The sequence below is a fragment of the Pygoscelis adeliae genome, unplaced genomic scaffold (genome assembly GCF_000699105.1).
Source record: "Pygoscelis adeliae isolate BGI_AS28 unplaced genomic scaffold, ASM69910v1 Scaffold4, whole genome shotgun sequence".
In the NCBI taxonomy this organism is placed as follows: Eukaryota; Metazoa; Chordata; class Aves; order Sphenisciformes; family Spheniscidae; genus Pygoscelis; species Pygoscelis adeliae.
Window position 1 is genome coordinate 4,766,036 of NW_008824986.1, and position 23,526 is coordinate 4,789,561.

The following is a 23,526-nucleotide window of genomic DNA, read 5'->3' on the forward strand; positions in this document are numbered from 1 at the left end:
CAGCAATCACTGTATGGTATTATTTTGCCATGTTTTACTGATTCAGGTCAAGCAGAATGACTACAAAGATGTATATCCATTTCCAGACAAGTATTGGAATATAGCCTGAGCATCGTGTCCCAATTATTATTTATACCTATTGCATTATTTCAAGCATTCTAGTATTTTTTTCTGCAAGACATTTAGCTTTCTGTGAATAGCTTACTGCTTTTGAAAGATCAAAGAAAAAATGTGCGTGACTACCATCACCCTTGGTCAATATTTGGTGCATCTTAAGAAAAAAACTAGTAGAAGGATAAATTTGAATTTGGTCATTCCTGTTTACAAGTCTTCACTGTTTCTCCCTCTGCCTGACTATATTTTACAACTTGTTCATCAAGTATGTAGCATGTGCTACTAACTGATTCAATTTTTAGTCACGTTAAAAAAAAAAAAAATCCACCTCTATGCCTCCCTGCAAGGCTCTGAATCGTATTTGCTAGTACGTGCCACCACACTTATAAACACAAAGTGTTATAAATCCCACGGCACAGTTTTATAGTGTCATGGGACAGTTGTAATTCTCTGAAATATCACTTCTATGTGATGTTGCACAGCAGACTTTTCTCTGTCTGATGGCAATGCCAGACACTCATCTCAAAACAAATATCCTGGAGCTGGGAGACATATTCTAAGAAAAAGCAAAAGAAACCTGAGTCCCGGAGCTACTGGTGGGTGGTGTTAGTAATTCCAGTGGTAGTGTTTTAGCAGTGGTAGTTTCAAGATACAAAAAGAAAAGGTCTCATATAAACTTGTACAACCTTTGGCTTTTTTAATTTCAGGAACAGAGGAAACTGCACAAGATTTTAGTTGTATAAAATGTCTTTCTCCTTTTCTCCCACTTACATCAGTTAGTTTAATGAAAGATAATACCTCTTTAGTTTATTGTCGGAGCTTATAACTACATAATGGCTCTAAAGTTGGTATCTTTGGGAAATGAGTGAAAAGTGTAGGGGAGAGAATAAGTCATTCATTGAATAATAAGTGCAAGCAGTAGGAACAGAACTGAATAATAAGCCATTGTCATTTCCACACTTAAATAGAATTTTTGTACTACTAAAATCCTGAGCAAGCATATAGAGACATGTTTTAAAGACATACCTATCTGAGAAAAGGCGTGCCATTTAACACTATCCAGTGTTTTTAATCGCGTTATAGTTAATTAGAAGATACTTGCCCACATTCAGACATTTTGAGTTTATCTTCCTACGACAGCCTAGCATCTACTTGCTCGTAAAAAGATGGTGGTAGAAAGTACAAATGGCCAGTAGATGGCATTGAGGCCCCATGTTGCAGAAACCTTAGCGTGTCAAAATCCCCTATGTGCTCTTGGAGCTGTAGCATCATGTGGCCTGACTGTATTTTTCCACTTTGCTGGACGCTTGCATGTTTAGATGCATATCTTGGTATAACACTTAAAATATGCTTGTTTAAACAAGTAGTTCAGAGAAGACGCAATTTTGTTCCTAAAAGCTATTGAATAACATCAGGCCATTATACAGAAACAGGAAATTCCCTTTGGATAGTGACAGATTTTGTGTTTGGGTGGTTTTTGTGTTGGTTTGTGGGCTATTTTTTGGTCCCATTTAATGGTATGCGTTTTATACTGGCTATTGTTTTACAGAATATTTTGTCTAGAAAGTAATGAAATTGCTGCTTAGCTTTAAAGCATGTGCTTCTGAGGGTTATTCTCATGTACAATCTTTAAGTGCTGTGCTGAACTGGGTAGCTCTACACGCAGAAGGGTTATAGCTTTGTGTTGTATCCTGTGCTTTTCTTTGCATGCATTTAAACAAGGATATTTGCAAGTGAATGTTTTTTATCTGAAATGCATCACTAATAGGCTTTTAATGTTCTAATGGATAGATAGGTGTTGAATGAAACGTTGGAAAGATCCAAGCTGCTTGTGCCCAAACCTGCAGGTCCTTTCTCTCCCTCTTCCTTCTGAGAAATTGTTTGTAAGTATGTGTTGCTCTTGCATTACTGTCTTGGTCTAAGATGGATATGCTTTAGCTGCAATGAAGAAAACATTTCTAAATAGTTCTTTCCTTTTTTCTTTCGTGATACAGATTGTGTCTAAGTAGGGGCAGTATTAGCTCTTTGTTCTGTCTGCAGTGTGTTATGTATGGCTCCCCTAGCTGGCCTTTCTCTGATAATTGATCCTTAACTTTCAGCATTTAATCAGTTTAGCAGGTTCAAGTACCATCATTCACATTTATGACTCGTCCCTGAAGACAGCTATTCAATACCTGTAGTATGAGAGGGGGGAAAAAACTTAAGAGGTCATCACAAACTAAGTAATGATATAAACTGAGTAGAGGGAGTTTAAAAAAAATGCAGAAAGGCATAATTTTTTTTTTACCAGGAAACACAAAATAAATAATAGGGTGGGAAGGATTAAGAAGATTTAAGGCTCTAATAGTCCAAACTGACTGGAGCAAATCTTAATATGTATTTCTTAGATAGGACTCCTGGGACTTCCCAGAACTTCCAGGACATGAAACCTTTTTAATTGTTATTAGAATTATCTCAGTTACATAGAGAGGAATTACTCAGACACTCTCTTTTAGTATATTTGGGAAAAGGCATCTTGTTAATATTCTTAACTTGCCTTGCTGTCCTGACTACCATCTTTAGCAGTGCTGCCAATCCTTTTTGAATAGGACAGGTCCTTGTATTTTCTAGAGTAACGCAGAGAGGTCTACAGACAGCTGTCCCACACTAGTCACATCGTCCATGTGCCTCCCACATGCAAGACTACTCTTCTGTGTGCATATGCCCTGGCATGCAAGAGAAGTGATAAGTAGATGCAATAGTATTTTGAATATGCGGACTTGGAAAAAGGCATATCCAAGAAGCACTGTCCTGCATGTACATGGCCCAAGTGGATTTTCAAATGAGCTCCTAATGTTCTTCACAGGCAAGAATGGAAATGAACAGTACATGGCAGTGTGTGGTTTGCGTATGTTGTGTATGCTCAGTGCCATGCAGTGGGAGAGGGCCAAAAGGTTCCTGACAGAGGTGATGCCATGTAGCAGGGCATATGTGAGAAAGAGTCCTTGATCAGAGACCCTGTGCCAAGATTCTTCCATTTTGGTGGAAACAAGCAGGTAATAGCATTCTTTGCTTCTTAACTGGAAAGCGGAGAGACTCTTCAGACTGTTAGCTGGAACAAGAATTGTGTAAGTTTGCTTTATATACAGCATAACTACTATTACTTGGCATTTATTATTGTGAAGAAATAGGAAGTCCAGTTACGCAACTGGGCCTCCAGCCCCAGACATGCAGAAATTATGGGCTTCTCTTAGGGAAGCTGTATCTGTTGATACAATGTTCTGAGTTCACCACTTAGTGCCTATCTTAGTCTGCTAGACCATTAGTGTGAACAAAGACTTTCTATTCTTTAGATTAGGGAACCAGGAAAAGACGAGGAGATCTGCTGTACAGAGCACTGATTGGATAAGGTTTGTTCTTGCTTGTTGGTCTTGCAACTTTTTTTGCAGAGCTGTCTATCCTGCTAAACCTTCTCAGCTTAAGGTGCCTTCAAGACTAATGGTCTTCCTAGGTTAAGTAAAAAGGTTTGCTCTAGTTGTGGATTTTCCTAGGGTTTCTCTTTTATTGCTGGTGGAGGGGAGCTGTCACTTTTTGTGGCCACATGGGCAGAGTCTGTCTAGCGAAAAAAAAAAGAAACAACACCAAAAAACCCACCCCAAACAAAAATGTTTCTTCCTTTAATTCACTAGCAAGTGACATAAAGCGTTCTAGTGAACAAGTCTCTTTTTTTTTTTTGTTTAAGTAGTAATTGCCATTGCTGTCCCCAGATCAATTAAATACTGTATTTTTCTTTGTAGGAGATAATGTTGAACTACCCATCGTGTCCCCTCACATAATATAAGTAGTCCCAAAGAAAGAGGAGTGCAAGGCAAAAAAAGTGTGGGGGGGGGGGGGGGGGGGGGAACAACAAACCCCAAACCAAAATATTCATTGAGAAACAGGGATTGGAATAAAAGCATAGTCTCTGCCACGCACACATAGGTGTGCTGTTGTATGATCTTGTAATTTAATGCACATCCATTTTCCTACCTTGATAGTCAGTTCCTGTTAAAACTAGATCTAGTTTTAGTGCTTACAGAAGAAAGGCTGGCTTGTATATTGGGCACTGTAGTATTTAATGGAATTATAATAGTGAAAAATTAATATCTGGATTCAGTCCTGTGCAACCAGGTTAGATACAAGAAGACAAATTTTGCACTGAGTAATGCTGTGTGTTACCATAAAAATAATGCAGGCTCCATTCCTCTGTGGAAAACTTTGTTGCCTTGAAGGTCCACCATGGCTTAATGTTTGTTACGATTTGTTAATCTGCAGTCTGTTAAACTGCTTAAAAAAGCAGCTTGCCTTTTTCCTCTTTTTGTTTGTGACTTAATCTATACTAATTGAAGCTTATAAAACAAAAATTTTCATTTAACTTGATAATTTTTTTTTGTCCTATGATACTATTTCAAGGAAATAGATCCTAAATTCAATACCAGGGCCATGGTCTGCATTTTGTGTTGCTGCTTCATCCCACACCTTTTCCTCAGATGTCTCCAAACAACATGCTAGTTAACATGTTTCTGCAATTCACTGAAAACTCTTAATGTTATCATAGCCAGTGCTTACGCTAATTTGATAATGCTGAATGTGATTACATCGATTTAATATGTGTTTGTATGTGTGTCTTCAGTCCATTGTGGCCACAGCCAGCAGTATTTGGAAGCAGAAGAGGAATTTGTTAGAGGTTAGTCTCATGTTGTAGGTTACGCTGCTACTGAGATATATCTATCCTGTAACACTTTGGCCCCTTATGAAAAAATCTTTCCAGCTTGCTTTTTTTTGACATTCCTGAAGCAAACTGGAGAATTACTTGTGTTTGGGTTACAGCTGAGATAATTCTCTGTCAGGGAATGCAGACTTTTTCTTTTTTTTTTTGGTACCCTACCTTGTGGAATTCATAAGTGTGTGTACTTGTGGTTCCTTCCGGCCTCTACAAGCTGAAAGTAGATTAGAAGTTGGGTGAGTATAACTGATGCATCTGATCTAGGTCAGAAAGGTAACTTGTGACATGTGGGCCTGCCTCTTCTAGGCTTGAGAAGATTTACTGAAGGGACAGTGGTTTGGGGTTTTTACTACTGGGATAGCATCAGTTGTTGCAGTCACTTGAAAGCGGTGAGAATCCGGCATCTGAGCAGCTCTGCAACCATGAGGCTATTGTGAAATATCTTACACAAATCACATTTCTTTATACTGACTATCTCTGTTGCTGACCTCAGTGCTCTGTCATTTAGGAAATGCAACAATTGATCTATTTACACCTGGAGGATGGCTAATAAATACATGTTACAGATCACGTTTTGGATGTTCTTTCATGGATGTTGAAGGAGAGAAGAAAATAAACCTTACAAAAATCAGGTGTTAAGATATTTTCAAGCAGGAACTCATGCAAGGAGGCTTAGGTATAAAAGCAAATAATGAGTGAAAATCTTAGATTAAAATTACCTTTGGTTTCTCCACTGCTGGTGTGAGCTGAATCCTGGCACTCGTGGTTCCTGGGAGCTCTTCTGTGACCTAAAATTTTGTTGTCTCTTGATGCAGTTTATCGCATGTAGCACTCCTGGGACAAGCAGCACTGGCCTTCCAGCTGGTGCTGCCTCTCTTTTAAGTGATAGGCAGTTCCTGGCAGGGTATCTGGAAATGTCTTAGATTTTGGTAATTTGTGTAAAATATCTAGAAAGTGCCCTGAAATTCATCTTTATAGAGTGTATTTAAAAAAAAAAAAAACAAACAAAATTGCACCAGATGTCACAACTGATAATTTTATCACTTCTAATGCCAACATTTTGTTCTGATATGTAACTTTCAACAGTGGATCCTTTTTCTAGAAACAAATAAATGAAAAACACTGCTCATGCATTGAGTTGCTGGAACATTCCTATAAAGTAACAGGGATCTCTTGTCATGAGCCTTTTCTGAAATACCAAAGCAATGCTTTCTGTCCTTGCAACAGGAATCACAGTAGCTGCCATATGGAGAAATAGATACGTGCTCAACACAGTATTCTGCACTGGGGAAGAATAACACCTTTTTGGTGGGTGTAGAATACACCAAGGATCGTGTGCAGATAACTCTGTTACATCATGGGCTGTGTTCATACATAGTGTTCATGTGCAAGATGATGCAAACTTTGGGTGTGTTGACTACAGATTTTCTTGTTGTTTGTGGAACTGAACTTCAACCATAGCATTGCCTTGAAATAGGATTTTCCATTTATATTACAGCCATATAATTTTTATACTTCTCAGTATTGCTGCATATGTAACGTTTTGCAGGGTTCCAAAACCTATCGAATCTCACACAGAAAATATACAAATATATTTATAGTTTTTGTTATAAATGATACATGAAATATTTGGTCTCCAGACATCTTGTCTTCAGCTTTGCGTTGCCATGGGCACTCATTAGTATTCCAGGGAGGCCTGGTTGTCATGGCAAAGTGTGTAGCTGTACCATGTTCCCATGGCAACCTCCACCATTATGTACCTTCAGCAGATCTGCTAGCAAATCTGTTTGGGTAAACCTAAGATGATCTTATGGTAGCATTAATGTTTTAAATAACATTACCATCCTATCTCTAGGTGGTTAGCATTGCAAATGTCTTCCATATGTTAATATGGACCATTGGGTCAGTATAACACAGCGCAGTTTTGGACTTCAGAAAATTGTTTTCAAAAAGCAGCAGCAGGGGATAGCTCAATCCCTAAAGAGATTAAAATAAAATTGTGGTGTTGAAGCTGTTTACATTTATCACGTGTTCTTTTGTGTGTCTGGATTTGAAATGGAAACGTTTCTGAGCTTGCAGCTCCTGCCTTGAATGACCTTCAGCAGTAACAACCTTTCTGTGTATGTCTAAGTGCGTGTGAGAATGTTTTGGTCTTTGAACCTCTTTTTTTTTCTTTTTTTTTTTTTTTAGGAAGAGAAAGCAAATTAATTACCTGCTGGCACACAGCTTGCTGTGGTTTGCTTAGGGAGCAGGTATTATTGCCGGTGGGGAACAGTGCTGTAGATGGTTATCTCTGGATCAGTAAAGTTTTCTATCCATTGCTGGAGAATTTGTTTTGATGTTGGAGATGTTTAGAAATGTGGTAGACAACTTAACACCTGTCAGCTCCTTGCTAATGACAGGCTGTTTACTTGTCTTAAATTTTGTTCTCTATTTGTACACTTTTAAGTTTATGTAATGTACCCAGTCAAGGATTGGCCCCTGTACAGATGCCTGTCCAGTGTCTGTTGTTCAGTCATAGAAATGATCTAGAAAAATCTACAATTGCATGGAATGTAGAAATCTGTCCAGTTTTTTAAATCGAATATCAAAAAATGATAATGCAGTATTTCTAAGAAGTGGTGACTTGACACATCTGGGAGAATTTCATTCTGTTTAGCCCTAGAGGGTATGTTAAATCTGTCATGGTTCTGATTGTTTCCTTGTTGTGGTTAGCAGATAAAAACAATGACTTAAAACAAACAAAGCTTTTAATTTGAATAAAATTATTTAAAGATTTAAACATTAGAAATCATTTTATCAGGTCATATCCTTATTCTCTTGCTTTAAGTTGATAAAGTGAGTTTGCACAGATCCCTTGGCCTCTTTCCCACCAGCATTTAGAATTTCAGATATTTCTTGGAGTCCTTTTTCTGTAAGCTGTTTCACTTTTCAAATGCCTGTGCTGAAAAAGACTTTTTTTGATACCCTTGCTTAGAGAACACCACGAACTTAAATGTGAATGGATAATCGAACGAGTTATGTTTTGAAGCAACACTGTCTTTCAACACACTGAAAGGTGATGGCCAGGAAAGCTAATGCTTTTTGTCTTCTCTACATTTCTTCAAATTGGTTTTGCTTTCAAACTGAGTCAGACTGCATGGCCCAAATCACATCAGTACTTCTGAAAATGCTGTCTCACAGTACTCTTAAACCTGAATAAGAGCAGCGTGCTTTTAAGCACTTGGTTAAAAAAAAAAAATACACTGTGTGTGAGAAAAGAATGTACTTTTGTCTTATAAATTTGTTAATGCATTTTAAAAATATCTTTTTATTTCAACATTGGTGCAGCTTTGTTTTGCAATGGCTTAAGAATCTTTTCCAGTAAGCAGCTGCTAGCTTTGTTTAATAATGGTAATTTGTATGTAGGTGTAGCAACAGTTAAACACGTGGCTCCTTTGAATCAATGAGTGTAAAGATGGGCATCTGCAATGGGTCAGGACAGGATTTCTTTTTGTCCTGATTACCACTGATTCTTCATGGAGTCCTTTCTTGGTGGAATTTTTGTAATAAAAGGAAAGGGATTTTTAAAAAAGTAAAGGCAGGAAGTGCAGTATGATTAATCTGCACAGTGAAGAGCTGTGCTAATATGAGCAGGCATTTAAGCAGCTTTTTTAATATAAATCTAGAACTGAGCAGAAAAAAGTGATGGGAGGCTTTGTTTTTATATATTTGCTTTTCTATCTGTTACTTTTTTCCCCAGTGACTGGCAAACTAATCTAGAGAAGTTAAGAATAACTGATGGAAACTTGGAAACAAACACTTTTAAAGGAATTGACTGTGGAATAAATTGCCAGATTTGGACTGGGGTTGTGGGAGTTATCTGGCATCACCTGCTGTAACGCTTTTACTCTACCTCTGTACATTGCTGATGTTGGGTGTGGGGGGTATTTCTATTTGTTTCTTTCTATCCTTTATATTTAGTCCCAGTTAGATTAAGAAGAGGGAGAATACAGGAGGAGAGGATAAGACTTCTCAGTCATCCTCCTAGGTATAGAAACACAAAAATCCCAAGAGACGCTTGACTGTACTCTGCAGTTTTGGTATTTGTAACGCAGAAGATGAAAACGCTACTCAAGCTTGGAGCTTTCCTGAAGAGAGCTTCAGCAAGTTTCTTTGTTTTCCATCAGAAATAGCAGGGGCCTGCTCAGGCTCTGCCTGTGGAGGGCCTTTCGCTGAAGCACTGGAATTAATGTACGAATGAAAAGGAGAGTCCAAAATATCTGACAGGATATAAGAATGCATTGCGCTTCAATGTGCATTCTTGTGCCTTTAACCTAATCTTGCAAGCATAGCTGATGCTTGGCTATCTGGAAATTTGTCTGTGATCTTTTACATAGAAACGTAACAGTTGCATAACTGAATAACCCAAGCTATTGCCTAGTAATTTTAAATTGTGAGTTTTGTTTTTCTTGTCAACTGGAACAATATATTGAAAGCAAAAATTAGTCTTTAAATAATTTTAGTCTGTAGGTGGTTCATAAGCAATTGATTTGAAGTGCTTGCTCAGAGTATGAACAGTTCTTATAGAATGATCCCATTCTCTACCAGGAAGAATATAACCCTTAAGCGTTCACATGAAAAGGTAAATTTAAGTTACATAACTTAAACTTTTTGAATAGCCTATCATAATCACTTTAATTGTCATTGCAGGTAATTATTGTCTGTTTGTAGCAGTCAGCTGCGAAGGTACTGATGTATGCCAAGTAAACCTGTTACAAACATGTTATGTGAACGCTTTTTATGCGCTCTTTATCCACTTCCGTATTGGCAAGTATCCTATTGCTAAATGTATTAATAGTGGAATTTCTTTGTCAACAGTTTCTTCATCAATTAGATATTAATATAACCATAAGTGTAGTGAATGTTGGTAGAATAATAAGTGAGATCAGTTACTCTCTATATAGCCCATTTGGGGACAGTAGAGTACAAAACATGTCTGTCCAGGTTACTGTTAAAAAGAAGGAAGTGACATAGTTGTCACTTCCATGATTTGAACTTGGAAGCCTCTTCAGGTAAGTCATGGATGTACCTGAAAGTTGTATGTGACCAGGACATTATCCAGATCTTTGACAGAAGTGCTCAGCATTTGGTTGTGGCTTCTTGATTTTTTTCTTTTTTTCTTTCCCCACAGCAATGAATGAACCATGGACTTTATTCCTCTCATATCTAAATACGGAGATTTTTGTTGAGAGTACAGGGTTAACTGCATGAAATTAGACATAGTCCATTAACATGCTACGTGAGCTCTTTCTTTTAATATAAATGTTAGGACTTTATGTACGGGGGGAGTGGGAAGGAGTTTGGTAAAATAAATCTTATGCAATGACACCCATGGAATTTCATGTTTGCCACCATTTTTGCTGTCCTAATATTGATGATACTCTCATACAAGTGCATTTTGAGTAGAAGCTAATTATTCTTTTCTGAAAAATATTTGAAGTAAATTGTGTGGCATGAGACGACTGATTTATTTTCACCATTCTATATGCTGTAAGTCATTAGCTTTTAAAAATAGTGAGTGTGAATCTAAATAACATCTGGTATACTTATTAGGAGCTTTCTGATTAGCTATTAGCATGTCAGTAGATTGCAATGAAATGTTAAACTGGATGCTGAGCCTACTTACAGGTCCTTAACTTAGCAAACGTAGATTGTCTAATACACACAGCACTTCTGTAGAAATTATTACTGCATAGGAAGGCAGCAGCTTGAATCTTGAAAGATATTTTTCTTTTTTAATTGAGCAATTAAATCCAAGCTACTAGTGTGTTCTGTTGTTGTTGACATACTGGAGCTGTAATGAATTAAAATGAGGAAAGAAAAAGGCACAGAGCTTAAACCAACCCAGACAACTTAAACCATAGAACATGCTAGAAATGCAATCTTGTAATATGTTAAAAAAGGAGTATTATATCCATGTATTATTATTATGATACTGAGAGAGAAGTTACTGTTTGTCTTGATAACATTTTTATTTAAGAGAAAATTCTTTTTGTTAGTAAAGTGCTAATTAAGATGATAATGCCATTTCACCAATAGTCAAAATACTAATCACATTTAAAAAAAAATCTTGCTACAATGCAAGTTAGAAGATAGACGTCAACAACTGTAAGTACTGGCTAGCGTATGGGTGTCTCTAGTAGCACTTCAAATGGGTTTGGGTGGTCTCCCAGATGACCACTCCTGAGACAGAAAATCTATTTTTCCTGAACATGTGACCTGAACAACCAAGTTCTCATTAAGTCCTTGCTGGGATGAGACAAAGTGTGGCTTGCACTGGAGATAATGAAAATGAAGTAATTTCAAAGACTTGGACTTCAGTCTCTGACTTCTGTGGAAGCATTCTGCTCTGTATGTATGGAGGAACGGAAGGGCTTAGTCCTGGTCATAGAAGAAAGTATTGGGGGTAGCTGCTATTGATTAGCGTGCAGTTATCTAGAGAGAATTCAGAAAATGGGTGACTCATCTTCACGACTTTGACATGTATCTCCAGCAAGAGTGGTGTGTGCAACCGTGGTCATTGAGTGAAAATACTCTGCATTCTGTCCTTGTGGCAGCAGTTGCGGACTTGCATACATGTGGCAGAGGAGCAATGCTTTGAAGCTAGTCTTCAGAATGGTGCCTGTGCCGAAGACAGTGTATGTGACTGGAAGGTGCATCCCTGAGAAAAGGCATTCTCAGGAATATTGAAGCAGTAAGTCAAAAGATTGTCTAAAACTCTAGCATAAAAATTTAGGCGTTCTATCAACAATACAGATAAATATTTTGTTTAATTTGAATCACTATTGAAAGTGATGCCAGCTTTATAGGATTGGCCTCTCTGATTCCAGCCAGTGGTGGCTGCAGTATGTGCCTTTCCAACATTGTGGTTTTAACCCTTTCTTAAGGTGAAGCATGGATACAGAGGTATACTGACAGTGATTATAATCTTGCACGAGTCCTGCTTTAAAGCAGTGCTAAGCTGTATCGTGGAGGCATCTCTACATCTGTGAAAGAGTATAATCATACAAGGGGTTGTTTTGTTGCTCAGATAACCCTGAAAGCTGAGCAAGGATGTGATTTCTGTCTGGTAGCCAACTACAGCATATGCTCTCTTGGTTCTGGAGCTACTATTGCTCCTTTGAACTATGTAGACAAGCTGTGGTCTTTACTGCTTTAGCAGATAGCTGAGTCAAAACTGGGGTTGATCTGCTAACACCTGCTGCAGCCCTCTGTCAAAAGCAGTGTGAGTGCAGCAGCATGTGGCACAGGTAACCAAGGTGGACACACGCTGTACAAGCATACTAGCACAGCTGGGAGGTAGTTGCACATCTTGAGTGGGACAGCTCAAAAAATGTAACGTTTTCTGCCATTTCTATATAGTCCTTAAGTGTATTTTTTCCAGAAGAATGCTCTGAATAAAAGGCAGTTTTAGAATGGGAATAGGAAAGGACTGTATGTGGAAATGTGTCCAGCTATAGGACTTGAGGTATTGGATGTGACCTGCATAAATTAAATATTACGCAATGCCTTTATCCTCTAGTAAGTGGGAACCGAGGAATAGAAATATGAATGTTGCTCTTACTTACCACTTGCGGAGAATTCTCCTTTAGTCTAAGTGTTGGACAGTAATGAAAGGAGGTTGTTCCCTTTGGGAATTGAGCCCTTTATTCAAAATGTAGTTCAGCAATTGAGCTAAAGAATATCCATTAGCTACCAGTAATAGCACTTGTATCCCCTTTGCTGGATTCTAGCTGCTAAATGGCAAGACATTAAAATGCTACAAAAGCCTGTGTTGAAATGGGACTAGGTACATCATTTAAACATTTAAAACATACCAGTTCTGAGTGATAAAGAGAGATCCTCAGAATTCATACATCAGCTGAAGGCACTGCTACCAATTTATAGGGAAAATAATAATCTTCTGTAAAACATGCAAATTTTTCTGAAAGAATTGCTAATACATCTATGCCTGTGCCTGTATTTTAGTTAACTGTGTTAAAGTGTGTGATAGGACTAACCTGAGCCCCTGAGACTCCCATGTGTTTTCTGCACAAAGAATGTGGTATGAGAGGGTGTATGTGACTGGAAGGTGCATCCCTGAGAAAAGGCATTCTCAGGAATATTGAAACATCTCCCAGTGATGTTACATTATTAGCTTTTATTTCTGAAATGCGGAAGCAGTAAGTCAAAAGATTGTCTAAAACTCTAGCATAAAAATTTAGGCGTTCTATCAACAATACAGATAAATATTTTGTTTAATTTGAATCACTATTGAAAGTGATGAATATTTTTCTCGTCTGTGTCTTAAAAAGTTGATGCTTCCGAAGCCTGTTATCAAATTGGTGTTCTCATTATTGGATTGGCAAAGCTTTTATGTGTGACTATGTGTATTGTGTGTTGTTCAAGCTGTAAAACAACCCTTAGTGTTAACATCTTTTTTCTCCTTCTCTTATGAGAACTGTTGGGTGGATCCATACAGTTCAGCTCAGTGTCTTGGAGAATGCAGAAAATAAGTTTCTGCCTCAGTGTGAGAGACTGAGTGGACTCCTATTATTGCTGAAAGTATTTATCTGTTTGCATGTCATTAGCTAGCACTTACTAGTCACCACATTGCTGACTGCCCTGTAATACTGCCCTTTCTGCTGCTGTTGGCATCCTGTGATTCTCTCTGGCAACTCATTAGGCCAAATAATTCTGTCTCAAAAAGGTCTTTTGTATTGACTGCCTGATGTATTGCCAAGGCAAGTTTTGTTGAAGAATGCATGGAAGCTTGGTAGGTCCCCAAATTTTTGTCCCTGAGATGTTCTGTTAATCTTTCATTGATATTCCGGCTTAACTGGTAGTGGCTGGCATGTATAGGAGTCATAGCAACTGTTCCAGGTAACTGGAAACATCTGATATTTCTAATCCTTTCTCATCATGGAGCAAACGATAGGGTAGACCTTGTTTGCGATGCCTAACCTGGAGCCAAATTCTCTAAAGCTGGAAATTGATTAAATTTCTTTCCTCAAAAATGCTATTTATACTACCTGAAAACGTAGCCTAATATCTTCACCGGTGTCTGTTATTCTAGACTTACAGGTGCCCTTTCGTATCATCCTAAAATCAGTATTGCACAAAATAGCATACGCAACCCTGTGTACATCTGTGTGCACACAGAAACATTTCATTTAGACACATGCACACAGATGTATTAGAGCACCACTCAATAGAGTAACCATGGGCGTAAACTTGTACTGTGATGCTTTCCCTTAACCATCTGCTGCCAAGTATTTCCATGGAGGCCAGGATGCTGTACATCTGTATTCTGTCAAACTCTGCTTGTGTATTAGACGAGACACACAAGCAGCTGCAGAAAGAACTGAGTGTTGTAGTACTGTCATCTACAGAAGTTTCAATGTAGCCTAAAAGTAAATGGATGAGAAAATGAATCAAGAGCAAGAAGAGTCCAGCCTCTTAAAAATGCCATCATTCAGAGGACTCCTTGCACCTTACAAGTATTTTTGTATTTATGGAAAGTACAGATATATTCCACTTCTCCCCTCACCACAAATCTACAACCAAAATCCCTCAACTTCTAATTTGTCAGAAAAGATTTTATAGATGTCCGAATGTGATAAAGCTGGGAACCTTGATTATAAAGTTCAAGAGTTGTTGTCAAAGTAACACTTTTTTCCTAATGCAAATTCTGGGGAATGTAGAGGCTGACATTCCCGTGGAGTGTAAGAAATACCTTGCTGCTTAGCTCTTCACTGTATTCTTGCCCTTTTGGCCACTACAGACACACAGTGACAATTTGTTGCTCCAATACCAATGCTCCAAGGACTGACTTGCTTGGTTTTGTTGAACCCCAACTCTTCAGTAACCAGAATCTTGTCTAGGGATACAAACACATCTACTACAAGCATTTCATGACTTCTTTATATATTTTACCATGTAGCCTCTTCTTTTATTAGGCCACTGTCATAATTCTTTAATTACTGGATTCCTTCACCTATATGCCAAGTATGGAGAAAAGCACCAGTGCTCACATCAGTGAGATGTTTGTACTAACTAGCTAGATAATTTGTTATATATATTCCCTAAGTGCTATGGGTGAATATTTCTCCTCCCTCTGTACATTCTCTTTACAATACTGTAGGCATTACTGTATCACAGATTACAGAAAACTGCACAGATTGCACAGACTACAGAAAACACTGATTACTGGACTCTTGTCTAGCTGTCTTGATTTTTCTCATGCTTTCCATCATGCAGATTGCAAAGGTACAGCAATTACCCTTCATATCTTTCCAGTCTTTTGTAGTGTTTCTTCCCGTTCCATGGAAATTGGTCAAGATTTCAGTGCTTTTAGCTGGTCTGTAATTTGTTCTCAAATCTAATATGCTGCTTAGTTTATGAAAAACTGTAATAACTGCCAAAGCAACATATGCGAGTGACACGAACAGTATTGTAGTAAGCAGCTAGCTACACTAGCATCTTAATTCATCACTCAGTATGGAAGAGTGACAGTTTAGCATATGGCCACTCTCTTCAGATGTTGGTTTGTTATTTCAGATATATTTAGGACTATTTAATTCTTCCATTTGGGAAGTAGATTGGGTTTGTAAGCAATTTCTCCTTGAGCATTTTGACCATTTTTGGTGGTGTTCAGATCTTAGGAAGCTAGAGCCGTGACTGAATTAAAGTTGCTCTTTCTATGCTGTGAGAGAATGGCAAAATGGAAGTATGAATTATTCACTAGGCATTGTAAAGACCTCTTCAGGTACATTAAGGATGGACTGTTGAGTGATCTGTGTAAATGTTTTGCATAACTTATGAATTAGAACCAGAACAGTATTTACAGAGACAGAACCTATTATTTGTTTAGAATTACAGCCAAATAATTACTGAACTGGAATGTGGTTTGACTTTATGGTGAGAAAATTTAATGAATCATTGAACAATGCTATTTGCTATTTGGTTTTTTACTGATTATTAGTAAGTGTTTTGTATTCAAGTTAAATCTTGGAATAAGAACTTGAGCGACTTATGATGTGAAAATATTTTATTCTTCATTACTGGGGTTATTGGACAAAATGCATTTATTTGGGAAAGGAAATACTCTGAACTATTTGGATTTTCATATGATACACAGAGAATTAGCTGAGCTTTATATAGATACTGTTAACAATTCATTCTGAATTCCCACTGTTTAAAAAAAATAACTTTCCCACTGTGACAAAAACCAAAAGCAAGCGTATGCATCTCTTGAGCTTAGTTTCTCACAGGGATTTTAAGTAACTTGTATAACAGCATTAGAAAATAAGCATTCTAGGTGGTGCTCTTTCAGTGGAACTGCTTCTGTAATAAAGGTGGTAATTTTGCTTAGTTGGTATAGAACCTGGGCAGTCAGAGACAGTACAAGTATTGCAACTAAATTTTGTGATGTTACATGCTTTATTCACAAAGAAAGCGGAGCTTTGGCTGCAATTTAAAGATTAGCTAAATGTTTTGTAATGGCTATGGAAGTTAAGCACCTCAAAGTGAGCAACTCTTCTGTGGAAAGACATTAAAAAAAAAATGCAAAAAAACCCCACCAAACAAACCCAAATCCCAAACAACTCTGAAACCAAAAAAACCTTTTTTTCACGTTAACAGCTGGGGTGATCAAATACATCTCTTTACATTTCAAATAAATTTAAGAGAGCAAGTGGATTAATGCTCTTTACTGGAGTCATGTTGGTATTCTTACCAACATACCAATAAGAGTATTCTTACTCTTTCAGTTCTTAAGTTTTCTTGTATTTTGAGCCAGAGAACTGAGGCAGATGGACTTCTGTAAAAAGCCAGTGTTTCATTAGATTGGCAGGTTCAACTTCCTGCTTTTCCACCTGAAGAACTGAACAGTTGGATAGTCCTAACTCTGTAGAGATCCAAGAAATATTCTGGGGACTTGTGTCATAACTCCATGAAATCTGCTTGGCTTCTTTCCCAACCCCTGCCAAGAAGTCATTGTTTATGTCGTTATGTCTTTTGACCACTTTTCTTGTTGAAGAGCATTTGGTCAAGCACTATGGGTGGCACCTCAGATGCAAAGCCACCAAGATGCTTAAAACTAAACTGTGCTGAAGTATATGGTCTATCTCTGTTCTTGTTGTTTTCGTAAGTAGGTGAGGAGGATATCTCTACTGGTTGGTTGTTTGTTTGTTGTGGGTTCCCCGCCCCCTACACCCCAACCCCCGGCTCTTGCAGTTTCTTTGCCTGTCTGTAGGTTTTGGCAGGACTGGAGGGATGTCATGCTCTTTTGGTGCTTTGCAGGCTTCTGGCTTGCCATTTCCTTCTGCCTAATGTCTCAGTATTTCACAGCCTTTTTTTTTTCCTTTCTCTCTTTTGAGGGACTTAATCTTTTGCTGCATGACAATGCATGGATCTGTTCAGAAAAACTATACGAACAGATTCCCAGGTCACACAGATTTATTTATTTTTTATGTAGGACCCTGGGTTGAAAACAACCGGTATGTGTAATATCCCTGTGAGATAGTGTGACATCATCATCCTATGGAATGTGAAACACGTGCTGTAACATCAGTCAACTGTAACATGTATTGTGACCTCATACTTCTGGTGCTGATGCTCCACATTGTATTTTCTGTAAGGTGTAGTGTGTATATTCCCGAGATGTTTGCTACAAAGTGATGATGGTCTTTGGATTGCGCCACAGTAGACTCTACTAATGTTATGTTATCTTTTCATGTAAGCATTATGTTTATTTTTGTACTACTATGCAGATTGTTTTCCCTACCAGTTTTAATTCTCTTCAATTTAATTTCTTTTATTTCTAGGTATACCATAAATTCTACCCTCCAGGAAGCCCTAGAAAGGTAAAACCTTAAAAATCCCACTTCTGTTTGTTCCCTGGGTTTACATGCCGGTGTTTTGTTTTGTTTTTATCCCCAACATATCACTATAATACTGAGCTTATCGCTGGAAAAAACAGAGAATGGTATACTGTAAAATCTTTGGTACTGTCTAATCTTTCTGAGCACTCGTACAGAATGTGTTTATCACTGTCTTACATTTTTTGTCTTCACTGCTTTGGAGCCTCTTCTAATTCATCTGTTTCTGTAAGTATCTGTGGTGCTGTTGTGCACTTGTTTTATGTTCCACATCATAGATGCTGCTTTGTTTAGGTGAGCAAATAAACAGTAACTCTTCACATGAAATCACGTGAAAGACATTGTCATTTAGGATAGCTAATTTACACATCTTTGATGTGACAAGAACTTCTTGACTTAAGACCCCTTGCTACAGAATTTGCTTATTCTTAACAAACAAAAATCCTGTCAGTCATTAGATCTGTGCTCACCTGTGGTTGAGAGCAATTTTGTTCAATGTCCTTGGTTAGAAAATACCAGGTACACAGACCTTAGTGTTTAGCTATGTCCTCATCAGTTGGATGTTCAACTATTCATCACTTCAATGCGAAATTAAGATACGCTGTACTCTTATGCCTGTATTAGCAGTGTATAGTGCTGGCATTTGAATCATTATCCCCTTTCCCTCTAAAATAACACCTGAAACATGCATGAGAAATTTATAGTCTTCAAATGTTACAAATCTGTGTACAACTTCCTCCTAATTGCCTTGTTTTTAGTCCATAATGTTCTGGTGTACACGTTTTTCTCTTATGTCAGGTTAGAATAAGGTGAAGAAAATAACCAGATTCCAGGAAGTTTTGGACGGGAACACATTTGCTACTTCTCTCATTTTCTTTTCCCTCATCTGTGTTCTTCCCCTCCCCCTACCTTGTCTGGGTAAAATTTATCTTAGATATGGTCACTGGCAAATTACAAGGCAAGATGTTGCACAGATAATAACTTACTTTGAGGTAAGTTTCTCTGGTTTTGTACTGCAACTGGACAGAAGTTGTTCCTCCTGGTGGCTACTATCATCTACAGAAGCAAATGTGAGCACTGGAGATGCTGGAGTTAGGTGTTTAAAGACCTGTGGTATCACCTAATCAGACAGTTACATTGACTGCATATCTCAGCTTTGTCTTTATTCACCTAAGGTGTGGAAATTCAACCTTTTGGATATACAGAGTTGCTGAATAGAACAAACGCCTTTTATTGTTCACTTATTGTTGTGGTTTAACCACAGCCGGCAACTAAGCACCTTACAGCTCCTCGCTCACCCTCCCCGCCCCCGGTGGGGTGGGGGAGAGAATCAGAAGAGCAAAAGTAAGAAAACTTGTGGGTTGAGATAAGAACAGTTTAATATTTGAAACAATAGAATAGTAGTAATAATAGTAATAGTAATGGAAAGTAAAACAATGAGAGAGAGAGAAACAAAAACCAGGGGGGGCGGGAAACCAAACAAACAGAGGTGATGCAACTGCTCACCACCTGCCAAGCGATGCCCAGCCAGTTCCCAAGCAGCGGTCACCGCCCCCCGGCCAACTCCCCCCAGCTTATATACTGAGAATGATGTCTTATGGTGTGGAATATCCCCTTGGCCAGTTTGGGTCAGCTGCCCTGGCTATACTCCCTCCCAGCTTCTTGTGCATCTTGTTGCTGACAGAGTATGGGAAGCTGAAAAGTCGTTGACTTAGTATAAACGCTGCTTAGCAACAACTAAAACACCAGTGTGTTATCAACATTATTCTCATGCTAAATCCAAAACACAGCTATACCAGCTACTAGGAAGAAAATTAACTCTATCCCAGCTGAAACCGGGACAACTATATATTTCTCTTTCCCAATAAAAGCATTTGACAGAACTGTCTCCTGCTTAAGTTTCAGATTTACTGGACCCTGTGACCTGTTTAAAGTATCTAATAATGCAAAAAGCTTCAATGGACAAGTCTGTCACCCAATTTTCTTGTTTTTAAACTTCTTGGGACTGGAAGACCCTTTGAGTGCTCTGGTAATCCATTGCCCATGAGAAAGGAGGGAATAAGGGAGGGAGGGAACAAAGAGGAAAACCTTATTTTTGCCAAGGCCAGCTGTCTAATTGTTTGATTCCATGGAACAAAAATGTGGCTGTTAACTTTGAACCTGCCAAAGGGCTATGTATTCAAGTTGCTCTGCTGTTTTCCTGTTGTGTTGTGCTTGTACCCAACCTGAAATTGAACCCTGCATTGCCAATGGTGAGAGGGAAAGGGAAGGAACAGTGGGATTTTTCCAGAAAACAGCAGGAGTTCCTCTGCTTAGCACAGTTCTCTTGTTACCCTTCCTGCTTATCCCCCATTAGCATTGAACAGTGGTGACAAGTGACTAGTGACTACTTGTAATGGGAATGACCGAGCTATCCTGACCAATGATGACTGTTTCCCTTTTTAAGTCTTGTACCCCGCACTCTGTCACTATGCGTGAGGCCTGTGTGTTTGGTGCCTCCTGAGCTCTGTGGTAATATTCAGTTCCTATTTTTGTTTCTTTAAAGGCTTAAAGTGTAGTGCATACTTAAAATATACACCTAGATGAAATTACACCAATGTATGAGTTACCTTATGTCTTAATAGCTGAGGCAAATACATTTTCCTTTAAATTTCACTGACAATAGTTTACATAACAAACTAGTTTTAATTTTTTGTGATGAAAGAAAACAGAATATAAAAACATTATAAATAAGGTGAAGCTTAAAAATATATGAAAAATCCAAGAAATTGTGAAAAGAGCTAAACCCACTTTATTTTTTTTCTTTCTATATTTTTAAACTGACAGTCCCTGTTTGAAAATGTAATTGCTTTCTCTTCTGCTTGACATTAAGGATGTTCTTTTTATTGTTGTTCAGAAGGTTATTTCTTACAGTTATAGCTTTAACTTGTCATGACTCAATCCAAATCCCAACATTTTACTTATTTCAAGAGCTTTGAACACGCCGATGTTTGGGACGAAAGCTTTTTTCATTACTTAGATTACATATTTGTGTGGGATGAGAATCAGATGGCAGCATTTTAGAAATCTAGTTCACCACTTCAGTCTTTTGTGCCAGTTATCTGTCTGGTCAGGACTTTGATATAAAGACTTGGAAATTAGAGTTGGCATCTGTAGGCCTTTTTGTTTAAAGCTGAATTGAGTTAATAAAAATAGCCAGAAATATGGACTGGAAAAAACCCCAAACTCTGAGGCTGAGGCTATCTCAGCTGGAAGACAATGGCATGACACTTGGGCAGTAACGCACAAGGTAGGTGCAAAGTTGCTGGAGGATAAATGGTCCTTACAGAGATCATGTAGAATGATTAAGCACTGTTAACTGCTTCTATTATACAGTGTTTGCTTTTCCAGGTATATGCAATGCCAGATCCTGGAATTTGGGAGGTGAAAAACTTTTTTTTTTTTAATTCTTGCACCTAGCAGATGATGTTGGAGTAATTGAGGATCCTGTTGATCTCTCTGTGCAGGAATTTGTGGCACAAAAAGAAACCCCAACCAAAATAATTTTCAGGAAAATACGATGACTTTGAAAACGTAGTATTTGGCTCTTACATTTTTGCCATATAGCGTCTTACAGCTAGGATCTGTGCCTGGGAAATAGTTGGTCCCTCCTCCAAATAAGAATTAATTTTTATTGTCAACCAGTGTGTGTGGGGGGAGGGGAAGCAGTGTGTCAGCTTTGGTTCTTCAGCTGATATGTAAAACTGCTTCTAGTAGTGTGCACTTCACATTGACTTTTTAGCTGTGTTCATGCTTTAGCCTTGATGTGTGTCAAGATATGTATTAGAAGTCTTCTGAACTCCTCTATGAAGATAAAAATAGAATGTAACTACATAGTAAATGGATGTTGCAAATGAACTCTGTCTTGTTTTCTACCCTTTTTGTGCATATTAGAAATTCCAGGAGGTTATTTTTAATGTGGGGGGTGTTCACATGTTTCTATACTTAAAAACTACAACCAAGATTTTCAGTTGTAAAATAAACCTTTACTTTTATAAAGTGTAAAGTTCTATGCAGAGCACTGCAGTCAGAAGACCAAGGTGCACTGATTGGTAGGTAGTAGAGGCAATGTTAAGGATTTTGGTTTAAACACCTGAGGCTCACTTGATGTAAAAAGGACAATTTACACATACATTTTACAAAATTATATGTAAATCAGACATGTGTGAGAATTGGGACAGGTGAAGTAATTTAGATGCAATGTGCTAGGTGGTAGAGCAGGAGAATGTTCCACAATCATGGGGTTTTTTAAGAAGCATATTGTAATTGGGATTTCCGATTTAAGTTTTGCCTGCCATATAAATGTGAAAGCTCATAACCATGGCGGGGGGGAAGTAAGCTTTTTTTTTTTCCTTCTTCTGGAGTACAAACCAGTCAGCTACTACAGCTATTTTTGGCAGTCAAATATTGCTTTAGCTAGGAACCTATTGTACACTATTCCTTTCAGAACATTCTCATAAATACATAAATCACAATTATGGTTCTCAGCAAGACAGGTTGCCCTTTCAGGTTTTAGTTAGGTCTGTTTTGTTTTACTACATGCAAACAGACAATAAAATAGTAAATAGAAACAAAAATTACAAAGCCCCTTGATAATTAAGTACCACAGAAATGGTAGTAGTGGCTATCAATAACATCAGCAATCAGTAAAATCCTACCTATTTAATTTCTCCTAGTATCAGTGACCTATGAGTTTTGGGGTTTTTTTACTTATTCAAATTTTTTTAAGTTAACTGGTTTATATTGGTTGTTACTTTATGTATTCCTGTAAGATTTTTTTTTCTACTGAGGGAAAAAAAAAAACCAGTAACAGAGTTTTGGGTTTAGTTGTTAATATTTTCTGCCTTTCTCTTGGATTACAATTTTGATTTTTTTCTCCTCTAATTACAAGAAAAGTTTTTATTTCTTAATGCAGCAATTCTATATGCAAAGTGCTGGGAAGAAGGTTTAAGTTCCAACATTATATTTTCCTGGCTTCCGAAGTAACAGGCCAAAATGATGCCTCGGCAGAAGATGGCAAGGCTTCTGGGCTTATCTCCAAACTTCCATTATGTGATTGCTTTGTTATATCTGGACAGCACCTGTTGGAGGAGGGGTAGTAAATGAAACCTCACTTCAAGCAATGGCTGCTCACATAAACAATCAGCTAAGGACAAGGAAAACTCTTGCACTCAAGCAATCCTCTTATCTTTAGCAACATCAAGAGATTACCCAAAAGATGGAGTAAAGAAAACGAGTGACGTATGCCTGAAGTTTCTGGGGTGCCAGTCACTTGGAAGCAGTCTGCTTCAGAAATGCTGATGACTTTGTACTTCTTGTGTAGAGAAACTACCCTATTTTCTAATATCCTGCCAGTAGCAGAACTGCCTGACTTCCTCAGAGCAGGAGATAGGGAAGTCTTCTGCCAAAGCAGAGAGAAGAAGCTGTTGTGAATGGGAGGTGTAACTTTTATTGGAAATTTTTTTCAGTCAGGTCAGAATTGTGGAAGGATTTCATGCCTTCCTACTATCCCTCGAGACAAAGGTGAGGAACAAGATTGCTAGTAATCAGAAGAGTATGAGAACCTGAAGGAGCATGGCCCAGAGGGGTTTAATAGAGGATTGAACCAAAAGCTTTGGAGCCTGCGAAGGGGAAATTCTAATTGTAACTGCTCAGCAGTGGTAATTTGTGACCAAGGAACAATCTGGCATGGAGGGCAAGAAGGTTCAGATGCAGAAGGGGTTGAAC